General features: G+C 35.1%; 1 long non-coding RNA gene and 1 pseudogene across 5 annotated transcripts; both read left to right on the top strand.

Annotated features, from left to right (window-relative positions):
• The first annotated feature begins 249 nt into the window (after positions 1-249).
• LOC107848404 lies at positions 250-13,320 on the top strand. 5 transcript variants are annotated; one of them, XR_007046726.1, is made up of 7 exons: positions 622-891; positions 1,347-1,437; positions 1,542-1,668; positions 2,062-2,137; positions 2,281-2,347; positions 2,428-2,772; positions 13,303-13,320. It is a non-coding gene; the product is annotated as an uncharacterized LOC107848404 (long non-coding RNA). The 5 variants fall into 5 exon arrangements; XR_001667988.2 differs by lacking the exon at positions 13,303-13,320 and adding an exon at positions 3,570-4,095 and having other exon boundaries at positions 623-891; XR_001667987.2 differs by lacking the exon at positions 13,303-13,320 and having other exon boundaries at positions 250-891; positions 2,428-4,095.
• LOC124889100 lies at positions 3,622-3,767 on the top strand (annotated as a pseudogene).
• Positions 13,321-15,124: the final 1,804 nt, after the last annotated feature.

The raw sequence follows: 15,124 nt of genomic DNA, 5'->3' as shown, positions 1-15,124 counted from the left end.
CCCCTCCTTTTTATTTGCTCTCTTTTTCCGCAAGTTAATTGACTAAGTTTTAAATCTAAAATATTAGATTAATTTAATCTTTTAAAATTAAAATTTAAATATTCAAAAACTATATGAAAAGTATTATAAATTGTAACTATTCTTTTTTCAACTTAATTAAGAAATATATCTGGTCAAAACTTATGTTATTTGACTCTAAAAATAAAAAGGAAGCAAATAAAAAAAAATTGAAGGAGTATAAGTTGTGCTATATATATAAACAAACACAATGATCGGAACGTGCTATTTTAATTAAGGGAAATTTAAAAGAGATAATTTCAAATATATGCAATAAATATGATTATGTTTTTACTTTACTACTATATAAAATAGACAGTGCTTAGAACGACCAATGGTAAGGTGTAAATAAGCTCAAATACATGGACAAATATTAAATATCAATAAAGATATTTTTTAGTCCATCAACTTGTTCCAGTTGTTCATAACTTTGGTAATTGTTTAATAATTACATAATTGGTCGACAACTACGATAAGTTATTCAATAACTGCACGAGATTGTTCAACAACTAATATAATTATCCTAACTGCACGAGATAGTTCAACAACTAATATAATTATCCAACAACTATCTCAGTGGTTAAAAAAGAATAATTTTTTTTTTAACAAATTTATGGACCCACTTATCCCTTCAATTCCAATTCCTTTTCAATGTCCCCTAAGGAGAGAAGGTTCCAATCGACGTCGCCGAACTCGATTATAAAGATGGCGATGGCGTTACTGTCGCTGGAATGACAAAACTGGACATGCCTCACGGTGGTAAATCGCCGGTAATAGGAAATCGTAATCCCGTTGTTTCACCGGATTTTCTATTTTTTCCTACTATATAGAAAGGTGAGTGGAGGAAATGACCAAGGATAGTTTTATAATTTTACATAATAATATCTCTGTCAAATAATCTCTGATATGTGCTAACATATTTATGCATTTTTTTCTAATGCATCCGATCAATAGTAATGAAATTTGGTGAGTATTTGGTTGTTGTCTATTCTTTTAGTTAGTTTCACATGATTATATTTGATTTGTACATTGATGCACTAAATATTTTTGATAATATGCCCAAATCAATTGATGTTTTCTTTGTTGTTTCTCTTTTGTCAATGAATTCTGCAATAGTGATGGTTTATTTATTCTGAGGTACATTTAGTTAAAGCGTACTTCTAAAGACTGTAAATTTCTTGTTCTATAAGATTTTTACCCTGTTTTAGAGTATGTGCATTTCTTTTTTGCAAATTTTCATGGGTTTGGTTTCAATTTTTCTGAATTTGGGATGGTTTTGTGATGTTAAGGTCCTTTTATCTAAAGGACACTTCTGACATAGGAGAAAAAGAAAGTGCCTTACAAGATGATCTATGTCAATGTTAGTAACAAGCCCAAATGGTAAAATTTGAAGTAAATTCATTTTTTTGGTTTGTTTGTTTGTTTCAAAGGTTAAATTTTTTCATTATGACTGTGACAATTTTGTTCTGGGGTTGTGGTTTTAGGTTCCCGAAGGTGAATCCAGAAGGAAAAGTTCCAGTGATCAATTTTGGTGACAAATGGATCTCAGATTCTGATGTCATTGTTGGGCTTCTTGATTCTCTCTCATTGCTCCCCCGAATTTGCCTCTGTGTATGTTTTCTTTCTACATCTCCATGTATTTAAACAAGTTTTTATATTGTCTACATTTCTCTCGACCTCGACTTACTCCAACGGATACCCGACACCAACATCACGATCACTGACCATGTTATTTTGTCCACCAAAGCTAGGATAGGTCGAAAAAAGTGGGAGTAGTAGCTTGGTTTCAACATGGCTGATTAAAGTCATTAAATTTTAATAAAAAAATTATCCACCAGAACAGTTGGCTAGCTAGAATTTTCTTCCATATCCATTGTTTTCTTTGCTTTCTGTTCTTCTCTTCCCGGTCTTAGTTTGGAACATGTTCTTCCACTCAACTTTCTCAATTTTGTTAGTAATTGTTTTCGTCTAATTTGTTTTTTAATCTGTTGGTGGCTTTAAAAGTTGGCGATGCCAGAAGCAAGGCACGTATAGTCTTGGGTGGTGAATGGATACACTCAATAAGTGACAAGCCCAAAAGGTAATGTTTTCTACTCCTGCAACTATGTAGGAGATATCTATCAGATGTTATGCACTTTATTTAAAAAAAGGAAATTATTTGATGTCGTATAATGCTTTTATGATGAGTTTCTCATTAAGATCATATCTTATTTCATATTTCAGGTGCCTTTTAATCTGCATGGACCTCATGGTGTATCGAGGCATCTAAAATATCTGCTCGAGACAAATGGTAGTTTTCTTCTGTTTTAATGTGCTATTATTTGCATCTTATAGCTCAAGAATATTTACCGAACAGTTTTTGTTTTATAGGGCTAATGCTCAACAGCCTAAGCTTTTCGTTGGGATGATCCTCATTCTCATTTTTGCTGAAGCTTTGGCTCTTTATGGGCTTATTGTTGCCATTATATTGTCTTCCCAAGCTGGGCAATCCAGAGCAGAGTGAAGTTGGCTTATCAACTCTATTCTTACTGTGGTATACGTGCAACTTTCAGACTGGGTGGACATGGGCCATTGCAAAAAAGAGTTAATATCAACGCGATCACTTCAAAAATAGACGAGTCGACCTACAAAGGCCAGATTGTTGATAAACAACGCCTCTGAAAAACAAAGAAAAAAACCAAAAGATATAAACTCATGATACTACGGAATGAAGAGGTATTCCGTATTTGTCATTGTACTCATTAATACATCCATGTTAGTAGTTCTCTACATTTCCATGTCTGTTTTCTTACTTAAGATGTTATTATGCCGATGAAATAGGAACAGGAGGATATTGAATTTGATTTTGATTAGTTTCAAGTTTAAACAGCCCTATATATAGGAGCCATATGTGTAAAGATAGTCTATAGACAATAGACAATAATGAACAGAATTATGTCATTCACAGGTAAAATTTGCAACAATCACTTGTAAAGTCCTAATTTTCTAATTCAAGACATATAACATTTAATATATTTATCATACTATGAAGTTGGCAATAGTTTTCATTTTAGCGCTAATTCAATCTTGTGCTCTGGCTGGAGTTTCGTCCTGCTGCAGTTTCATAATTTTTTTTTTTTGACATAGGTAACTGTGCGGTTTCATAAAATTGTGATTAATAACATAGGATTAAATAAAAGAACAAATGAATTATACAGTTGGAGACCAAGTGATTGTGGGTTCTGATTCAGTAGTAAATACAAGAGTGTGAATTATACAGTTGGAGACCAAGTGATTGTGGGTTCTGATTCAGTAGTAAATACAAGAGTTTAAATCGTGACCTTCACCACTTCAAGAAAAGGTAGGACTGATGGAAGATGGAAATCCTTCATATTTAGTAGTTAATCTTAGGTTAATGATATGTAGTATTGTACTATTAATGCTATTGTAAATTTCAAACATTCTAACAAATTTCAAAAAGTTAGGGAAAAGTGTTGTGTTTCATGTTGTGAGATTTTTTTCCACATCGGCAGAAACAAGGCAGCTGGAGTGATATAAAATGGAAGGAGGGAGCTACTTTATAACATACTTACATGGACGGGTCCAATGGGCGATCATGAAGGCCCATGGCCTTAGGTTGGTGACCTCCATTGCACTTTGGAGGGGTGCCTGCCTAGGTCGGCCCAACTGGTTGAGCCTACGTCATAATTTGTGGTAACGGACGCGGACCCAACCAATTTTAAGTCAAAATTATCATGTTCCCTCAGGCCAGTTTCTTAGTGCCCTTTCGCTAACATAACTGGCGTTTCAGTATTGAACGTATAGCTAAAGCCATTGGAGAATTCTTCTCCAATAGGATCCAATCCAGATTCCAATGGTAATGAGTCTTCCCAAGAGATTTTTTCAACTTTCAAAGATGTCAATGTGGTTGAAGAAGATGAAAAGTTTCAGCTTGAGCAGAGGATTTTGAATTTCGAAGGTGCTTTTTTTCTTGGGATTTGTTTGTAATATGAACTTTGTTTTAAAAATTTTCATGATCTGAACTTTCTTTCTTTCTCCTCTCTTTTCCTCTTATGGTTTTGCGGGTGAAATTGTGAGTTTGAGCATGTAGAGAATTGGGTGATTTTAATTTGGGAATGTGTGTATTGGGTTTTAGTGTTAAGGTTGGTTTTGAACATAACTTGTCAGTTTCGAATTCTTTGATCACGTTTAACTTGAGGCTGAATGATACTCTTTCAGCTAGGACAATATTTGATAGAATGCAAAGTAAAGATGTCGTTTCTTGGATAGCAATTCTAGATATGTATGTTCAGCTGGGAGAATTGGTAGAAGCTTGTCGTGTCTTGGATGAGATGCCAGAAAGAAATGAAATTTTTTGGAGAAGAGGCTGTGAATCTCTTCATTCGAATGGTCCAATAGGGGTTTAAAATATATTTATTTAATATGCATATAAAGCTTGTCGTGTCTTGCATATTAAAATATATTTATTTAATATAATATGCAATAATTAGTTTCTATTGATCTTTATATGCAACTTGACATTCATAGCAACATTACGTGCCGGGCCCGCGCAAATCTATTATTTATATAAAAAATAGTCAGTTGTTTCTATAGCACCATAAAGGCTCAACCCAAACACCAAAAATATATCTGACCCACTCTCTATTTCCTTTTTAATTTTTCTGACCTCCTTTTTCATTTCTTTATTTTGTTCGTTTGTTTGTTGTTTTTTTAAACTTACTTTTTGTTTATTTGCTTTATGGCTAAATGGCAATTTTTTTTGAGACTAATAATCTTATTAATCATCAGAAAAATTCTTATTTAACTTCTCAAACTTGTATATCCGTTGTATGTGTGGTATCAATATTTGTATATATAATGTATCAATATTGTATATATATGTATAAAAAAATGTATCATTATTGTATAGATAGTTATGTAATGTATCGATATTGTATTAGTCTATAGTATATTAAAAGCGTGAAAATCCTTGAAAAAGTGATTTGAACTTTTTGCCTTCACTAAAAGTCCATGCTTTAGAAAAAATCATCTTTTTACTATTTTTTAATTATTATTATATATTATATTTTATTATAATATTTAAAATTAAGGAGTCCTGTAATATATGGTAAAAGAAAAATGTTTCTGTAAACTTTCCCTTATAAAACACAAAAACAAACAACAACTAATTTCTTTTAAAAACGTTCTTTTTAGGAAAGGTTTCCTTATAAATCAAAAAGCCATGTTTTTTTATAAGACCTAGATGACGATTAATTTTCAAATAATTTTTGTTTAGGTTTGAATCACTTTAAAATAAGGATTCCTTTAACTAATTAAATAATGATAGTTGTTTTTCTTTATTTAAGTTTAGACTCTTCTATAAAATTTTCTTACCAATTGAAATCTTGATAGCATCTATATTAAAGAGATAAATTTAGTTGTAATTTGACGTAAACTTTTTGAAGAATTTTAGTATTAGTATATTTTTGAAGTTTACAATACATATATAATTGATAACAAATGACAACATTTGTCCACAAAAGCCTCTAAAATAAGAATACCAAATAAAGTCGGGACATGCTACCGACTATAGCCAAAGAAAATCCATAATTCTCAAAATACAAAAAAGAAACCTAATGAAATGATAAGTCTTTTTGAAAGATGGAAGCTCACCATTTCACAGGAACTCAACAGACAACTGCACCACCTAATGTTGCACGGGGTAACAGAAAAGTCTTTGGACCCTACATCATGAAAGGATGTAGCGTCCTAGGATGGTCAGTGGGATAAGCACAGGCATGTAACTCAGGGAAAGTGATAAAGTAACGCCATTTTCAAAATCAATCAAAATCGCATACACACACACACACACACACTATATATATATATATATATATGTATGTATATATTTAGAATGTTGGGATAGGGAAAAGGGTCATGAACATGAGATTATAAAATATTAACCTGGACTATATAGCTCTATCCGTCTAAGGGCACTCATGGGCTATATAGGTTCAACTCCTACTACTGAAAGGGCCGTAGCGCGTGTTAACCGCACGAACGAAGGAAATTTGAAGGGGATTCAGAGGCACCAATGTTGTAGCCATCCCAAAAATATAACGTGTGAACCAAACCTATGGTCATATAGACCCCCATGCCGGAAAACGTAGTTTTCAATACTTTTTCTCCTGAGGCCTGCAACTTCACGGTGAGCTACACAACCCCTTTTAAGCCCAAATCAAAATTATATTTCATATAATCCCAACCATAAGCCAGGGAGTCTTATATTAAGGCATTTACCACTTGGTATCATCATACCAATTATACTTTTAAGCTTATATAATCATACCTATCCATTTCAATTAACCGATTGACTCCCAAGTTCCTTTAAAAATCTAAATCCATGGCACCAAGGGCTTTCAAATCCATTTTTATCCATTTGTCCGTTGATGTAATGCAATAGTTTCAAAAGTGAGTTAAATCATGCAAATTCTACATTTAAAATCAAAATCATGCAGATGGGTTGGAGTTAATACCATCACCAAGCCAAAATCCATGAATTTGGGGAAACCCATGTTCCCCATGCTAAATTCCATAATAATTCACCCATTCATTCCCAAAAATCATCAATTCCAGTGTATACAAGACATTTAAACCATGGGAAGTATAATTCAAGTGATAATCATCAAAAGTCCTCAACCCAATTTCAAACCCAACAACTAAATCACATGAACAATGATCAAAACACATGCCATAGTATAAAATTCAAGTTAGAGATGAGAGACATGCCTGAAACACTAAAGAATCTGGAAAAAATTATCACGATCCAAAAACAAGGGTCATGATGGCACTTATCGCGGTATACTTTAATAAGTAAGCCTATCACCCAAACTGATACAAAAAAGGAAAAAGAAAGAAATATCCCAAGATAAGGCTTCTAAAATGAAGCCGAACCATATAAGTAATCATAAGAATGCGGAAAGAACTTATCCAAAATACCAATTATGCCCAAAACCAGCTGTCAATTGTGTAGGAACTACTAATACAATCCAAGATTCAAATACGTTGAAAAAATAACCACAAAGGAATAATATCTGTCTCCGAATACTAATAAAGACATAACTATTGTAGAAAGATAGAGGTGAACTTCGGACGCATGAATGTCTAGCCGCTACCTTGGAAGCTCCAATGATTGCCCGAGTCAATCAAGCTGAGCGCACTCGAGCTAGGACCTGCACCGAAAGGGCGCAGTAGGTATGAGTACGGTCAACTTGTATTCAGCAGGTATCATAGGCCGACCAAGCAAAGTAGTAAATAAAGCATACAAAATATACACTAAGGGAACGTCACCTGCAATCAGAAAATGTCCCACAACGGTAGCCCACACCACTTGCACTAACAGTTCTAATACATCACATATATTATAATATCACACAAAGATAGAACAAAAGTACGTATTATATCACATATAAGAAGAACAAGGGGAAACATGCACATACAAGATCATCCAATACATCACAACATAACACAATAAAGTAAGTGCAATAAATATGATGATGAAGATGATGATGATGCAGAAGGTCATCGCACAACCTCCGAGATCATTGCACAATCCCCGTATACACCTACGGAGGCAAGCCTCCCAACGCAGGACCCATTGGGGGTTCGTCAACCCATATACAATCGACATATCTCATATCTCCTTTTTGGCACATCTCTCTAAAAGGGTTTTATAAAGTGTTACAATATCTCCTCCCTAGCACATCCCTCAGGGAGGATTTTAAAAAGGTGTTGCCAGTATTTCTCAGATGTTGCCACGGTGGTACCAATGTTTCATGAATGAGTATGATATGAGGATGTAATTCTCACAACCAATAATAATGAGTATTTTCACAACCAACTATAATGATTTATTTCCATAACATGTGAGCCAATATCCACTCATTATTTCAGTTTCATCCACGAATTTCCACATGTCTCATATGCCAAATAAAGTATGAATATAATCACCATACACTAATGGTACCATATTAAGCATTTTAACAACAAAATACATTTATTCACATGTATTTAAGGCTATTAATATTACATAGGATCCCACACGGTCACACATATCACATAATAACTCAATTTCGATAATTACATCACATATAGGCCCCCACACAGGCACAACACATAAATAACCATTTTTCATGATTAGTTCCCATCCTTAACATGCATTTTGTATCATCATTTACTACCCAACCTAGTCTAAAAGAGTTAAGCCATAACCTACCTCAAAAGCTGAAACTGGTCCGCTACACTGTGAACTCACGACCTTACTTTTCACGAACGATCCCAAACTACATTAAAAATATCAAATATGAAATCTACGCGTCAAAACAAAACCAACGATACTCATATTGACTACTTTTGATTTGGGGTCAAAATGTTTCTCCAAAATGGATTTTCGAAAAAGAAGGGCAAAATCAGAAATTTACTTCAAAAACATGTTCCCCATGTTTTTAGAAACCTACAGCTGAAAATTCAAGTTAAATCGAGTAAAAAATGAGGTTCAAATAGAAGAAAAATCATTTTTGAGCTTTACTGGGTAAATTTTTTAAAATCCGGGTTAAAATCAAGAATCGAAGTTGTTTTGATGGTTAAATTGATGAAACCTAGTAATTATAAGATAAAAACACTATTCAAGTGAAAATGAGTGAAATTGGGGTTTAAAATCAAGCCCTAAGATTATGGTGTTTTGAGAAATTAATCAAAAAATTACTAAAAAAATGGTGAATTCTTACCTTAAATCCGTAATAAACCAAGAAATGGGTGTTAATCTAGCTTCCCAAACCCCCACAACCTTCACTTTTAAACTCCCATACTATTTTAAGGTTTAACTCTTAAGAGACAAGATGAAAAATAAGCAAAATAGGTCCAAAAACAGGTATAAATAATGCAGATTTTTCTGTACATCTTTTGCAAAAAAGCTGTTTTTTTTGTCCAGTTCGAACTTTGACGGTGTGTCCGGGATTCGTTCGAAATTCGATACATGCAAACGAACTATGCAACCATACTAAATTCGACATTCCGGATGCGATGGTGATATCATATTTTTAAAAAAATATTATTTTCATAAAGTTGGCGCCCAAAATCTGAAATCACAATTTTTTAAATCGAGGGTCGAAATGAGATTTAAAAGCCGTAAAATCATACCAAATTTGCTAACACCCAAAAGTCGATATTCCGAATCTTTTGGCGAAGTCAGATTTTCCATCTGAGTTCATTTCGATCAAATTTAGGTCCCACACACATTTATAATTTTCCAACTTTTCGATCAATAGGTTGAAATAAGCTCGGGTGCACCGGAACCCGAACCAAAGGTATACTTAGCCTAAAATCGATATTCCGGAGCTTCTGGCATCGTCTGTTTGTCCATCCATCACACGGATTAAAAGATATCCACATAAGTCCAAAATAAGGCTCTCGAAGCCATAAAAAATCACAATATTGCATAACTGATACAAAAATGCATCGAAAATCATGTCATTTACTCCTACACCCCAGAAATACCATAATGCAACTACGGGGAGGGGTAAAACAGTCAAATCATACCAAATCATAAATTTCACATATTTCACACCTCCCAAGTAGCTTTATCTACAGGTCAATGTCACCACTGAACCTTAACCACAGGGATCACTCTAGAGCGCAATCGTCTAACATCCCTAGCCAAAATGGAGATCGGCTCCTCAACAAACGACAACTGCTCATCTAGCTGAATTGACTTCCAATGAATAATATGAAACTCATCTGAAATATAGTGATGAAGCATAGAAACATAAAAAACTGAATGAACAACTGATAGATCAGGGGGCAAAGACAACTCATAAGCCACATCACCAACAGTCCAAAGAATCTCAAATGGACTAATATACCTGGGGCTAAGCTTTCCCCTCTTTCCAAATCTCATCACACCTTTCAAGGGTGAAACTCAAAGAAAAACACGATCACCAACACCAAATCTCAAGGTATGAAGTCTACGATCATCATAACACTTATGTCTACTCTGAGCTGCTCTAAGTCTATCCTAAATGACCCGTACTCTATCCAAAGACTTACGAAGAAAGTCCCTCCCTCGAGGTCTCACCTCTGAAACACCAAACCAACCCACTGGAAAGCGACAACGCCTACCATAAATACCTCAAAAGGATCTACATTAATACTGAAATGATAGCTATTATTATATACAAACTCTGCTAAAGACAAATGCTGCTCCCAATGGCCACTAAAATCTATCATGCATGCCCGAAGCATATTGATAACGCTCAACTTACACGTCAATTTAAGTGCAAAACGATCGTTGTCAATATATTTATCCAACTAGGAGTCTGGGTTGAATCCACAGAGAACAATGTGAGTGGAAATTAAGTAGGTTCGGAATGAGAGCAACTAATTAGATTCAAACCTATGGTAGTTTGGGGGTTTGAAATGGATGTCAATCATGAAAACAATTTTTGGGATTCTAAAGACCTAATTCAAGACTAAGAATGATTAGAGTGTAAACAATTAGGAGCGGATCTTGGGACTATGCTATCCTAGGGGCAAGATATGTATGGGTATGTAATGATTCAATGCAAATTCTAGTTGTTGATGATACGGTAGGCTAAGTTAAAAGTCTTTGAGGTTAGTTTTTCAACAAAGCCATACAGATGTCACTCATTGAACCTTTCGAGTACCTTACGAGTTTGTAAATTAAAGCCACTCATTACCTCAATTGGGTATCCCTATTTTTAGGATGATACCCATGGTATAGTCAACCTCCTACTCACCCTTATGTCTAAGATGGTGAAAAGTTGGCAAGACATATTACTATTGCTTTGGTTCCCACATCACTCTTTCAAGGATGATATGGGTTCCTAAAGATCACTCAAAACCTCTCTTTCAAGGATAATATTGAGCTTTCAAGAGCTTGGGATTTTCACCCATCAAATCCATTTGGGGTGTTTGGAGATTTCACCCACAAATCTCAACCTATTTAATTAAGCAATAATAGAACCCATCATCAACAAACTAAAATCTAAAAAAATACATCACAACCCACACACTTGCATCCTATTCAAACATAATCCCAAGAGGAAGAACTAGCAAATTATAAAAATAATAAACACAAATAAACCATGAATTCTATCAAACAAATTCATGAAGGATAAAAAGAATACAAACCAAACTTTAAATCTCCACAAATCTCCAATGGAATTAGCTAATTCTTCACTTGAAAGTCACTCTAATGTCTTCTTAGCTCAAAATTAGTACAAATTAGTCTCCAAGCTCTAAGAAATTACAAACCCTAATCTAAGCTAAGATGGAGGAATGTGTAGTGATAGCCCCTGGATTAAGGGTTTTGAGCTTTTTTTAAAATGGGAATTTAGGGTCAGCTATGTGCTTTTAGTACTTTGCCCCTGGCTGAAAATCCCGCTATCCCACGATCGTACTGCATTATCCGTGATTGTGGCTTTGCGATCACTACCTTCATCATGCAATTGTAACCTTCTGACTTTCTTGACTTACTGCGATCGCGGTGTCCACTCCGCAGTCGTGGTACCTGAGGTCCAATCTACACAAGTTTTCCAGCTTTTGCACTTCTCTTCCCTCTTTGATCCATTTTCAGCTTATTTTGCCTCTTTCCATCTCAACATTTCGCAAAACATACGAATTAGTTCATTTAATGGCAAAGTTGTCTCATTTAGACATTCAAATCATAGTAGTGTACATGAAAGTGGAATGCAAATGAGTGGTAAATCCCCCACTCATCAACACCCCCATCTTAAATCTTTGGTTGTCCTCAAGCAACACTACCTTTTATCATGAGACAATGCATATTTTTGCCTACTTAGATGACCCAATGATCACAATGACTTCAAATGTAGTCACTACCATAATTAGCTCATCAACCATGGGCAAGGCTATTCTTCCGACACCCCTCAACATAAAATGCAATATCCAAGGGTGCAAAAGACTTCAAAGAGCAACTATGCAACAATCACTAATACTCTAGAAATGACTCCTCTTTTTCCTCAACTACATTATACTCCTTTTGCCTCATTTTTTGGGAGATGACAAAATCATCCACCTCGACTTGTGTACATACCTTCTCTCAAGAAAGAAAATTCTATACACCAAGTTATCAAGTATGCAACAAGGAATTTAAGTGCAAATCTCTCTCCTTCTCAAGAACTCTCGATGTGAACATGTACCATGCCATAGGCTTGCCCCTATTTTCAGCTGCTACTATAATGAATACACTTGGTTGGAGATCTCAAAGGACTTTTTAAGCTTGTAATATAGGTTCGGGGAGAATGGGTAGGATATCATTTAGGCATGAAGTGACTACACCCTCCTTGAACATTTAAATCCTTTCACACTATTCAATCCATCTTTTGATCGGGGGCCACTTCTTTTTGTTTTCTCTCTTTATGCATATGCCTATTTTTGGCTTCCTTAGTTCACCCACTTTCTTTTCATTTCTATTTCTCGCACATTTTGTGCTTTTCTTTCCTTTGTTGGGTCCTTTCTTTTTCTTCTACACTTGTTCTCAATGCTTAAGCTCTTAGGCACTTACTTACAATGTCGTGGCCCAAAGTTTCCTCATCCAAACTTTACCACCCCAACTTAGGACTTTAGCCTCAATTTGCACCATTAAGTTCAAGGAGGATAGGGTTCAAAATAGGGATAAGAGAAATGCTCACAGGTTGTAATGTGTTTGCCAAAGAAAGGCCCAAAGACTCAAAATGGGTAACTAGGGATAATATCTATGCACTGGTAGGCTTTTTAGGCTAGAGTGGACTTCCAATGTCACAAGGATGGCCTAAGATCATCTCATCAACCAAGTACCGTCAAAATTAGCTTTGAGAGACTAATGGGGCAAGTTCTAGATAGTACAAGTATACATGAGATTCAAACAAATAAGTTCACCACACATGGCATGCAAATTTGCCAAGGAGGCTCAATTGCCCCTTCCGCTAGAGACAAAAATGAAGTATCTACGATTCAAAAATTTGGAATCACACATAAAGAAAGAGAATTGTTATGATGTCACTCACGTCCATGCCCTTGATTTTTGAAAATTTTTGGACGGAGGGTGATGTTGGGCGTATTTATACGTCTAAGCACCATAACTTACCCATGTTTTAGCTAAGTTTTGAGGATAAAATACATAATTCTTGCACTTTTAGTCTATTTTTAGTTAAGTGAGCTGACCTATGTGATTAGCATGCTTTTCAGGTACTAATGAGGAAGATTACAACACTTTTGGGGACCTGTGGACAGCAAAGGAAACTTCACATAAAAAGGAAAGCAGCTTTTGGACTGAATGTGATGTATGAGAACTTTTTCCCGCGCAAACTCAATATTTTTAAATAGTTAAGGATGCAGTAGCAATTTATTAGAGAAGGATGTTATTAAAAGCCTTATGGATGAATTTTTAGGGAGTATTCACATTTTATATTTTTTTTTTAAAACAAGAGAAAACGGCTTAGCTTGAGGACGGAGAGAGAGAAACGCTTTTCTCTCTTATTTTTGCTATTCATCTTTACCACCAAGATCGTTCTAAGTTTTGGTATGATGAATATTTCTATTGTGATTTTCGTTTTATTCATGAGTAGCTAAGTTTATTTGTTAGGGTTATGGAAACCTTGTAGTATACTCTCTATTGCTATGGGTTTTTGAATTTATGATGTGTTAATCCACTTCTATCATTACTCTCTTCATTTTGATTGAATTCTTGTGGTTGCAAACATAGGGAATGCGCCATTATAGCAATAACTTGTTCGATAGAAAAGTTACTGTTTGGAAAAGAGAGTGTGACAAGAAAATAGGGTTTCCAACCTCTATTTTACACGTTAATGCCTTAGCAGGATTAACTTCTTGGAGAGTTCATACAATTGGTTGTACACTTTGGATTCGAGAGAACTTATGTGAATAAATCCTTGATGGTTGAGAAACACTTGGATTTAGAATTAGAATACGTCTCTCTATAAGTGCATGCATGTATAAAATCCTTATTACTCATAGTTAATAGAGAAGTAGAAGCTACAAGGTGGACATAACCCTAATTTGTCATTCTCTGTGATCAAATATTATTACACATATCATCTCATCGTTACACTGATAATATTATTGTGCACCTAAATTGAAACCCCTTTACCTTGGAACCTTCGATCAACAGTCTAATAATAATCGCAATACTTAGTGATCATAGTATTCCCTATGGGATTCGACACCCAACCCAATTGGGTTCTATATTTGACAACGACCACTTGCACTTTCTAACGAGAGTTGTAATTTGGACGTATCAGAGGGGGTGTTCGCTTTCCATTTTCACTATGCATAATTTTATAACCATGGCAACAACCCAAGACTTGGTCTCATATTTTGGATTCATATAGGCAAATCAAACATATGGCTACTCAGACTTCGCCAATGGTATGCATGTAATCCCAAATCCATAATACCACAGGTACTCAGACTTCCCTTGCATTTGTTATCTCGACGCTATGGATACTCAGACTTCCCCTGCATCCATGACTTAAAACTCAATCACAATGCTTTTTCCTTAAGATTATAGGCAATCAATCCATCACAGGGAAAAAGCTCATCCACCATCATTATTAAAAGAACAAGAAAACTACAAATGAAAACAATCTATTCACAAAATTTCCATGCTTCATGTGGCTAAGTTCAAGTATTGCAAACCAATGAATACACACCCCCAACTAAAGGAATTGTAGTGACCTCACTACATAACAAAATAGCATAAAAAGGGTTAAAGGGCTCCCTGAAACTGTAGTGATAACCAAGGTAAAGACTGGAGAGACTGTCGCGATCCTCAGGCTGCGATTGCGGTACCTGAGGTATTTTGCTCCCCTATTTTGCCCTATTTTCTGTAGGGCTGTCACATTTATCAAACTTGTTCCCCCACTTTGTTTTTGGCTTCCAATCCTGTCCAAAGCACCTACAAAACATCAAAATTATGTGACTTATTCAAAACATATGAAGCATACATAAAATGATGGGTTGCCCCGCATCAAGCGCTTGATTTAATGTC

The sequence above is a fragment of the Capsicum annuum genome, chromosome 11 (assembly GCF_002878395.1).
Source record: "Capsicum annuum cultivar UCD-10X-F1 chromosome 11, UCD10Xv1.1, whole genome shotgun sequence".
NCBI classification, from domain to species: domain Eukaryota; kingdom Viridiplantae; phylum Streptophyta; class Magnoliopsida; order Solanales; family Solanaceae; genus Capsicum; species Capsicum annuum.
The sequence above is the reverse complement of the archived record's forward strand: the minus strand, read 5'-3'. Positions and strand labels throughout refer to the sequence as shown.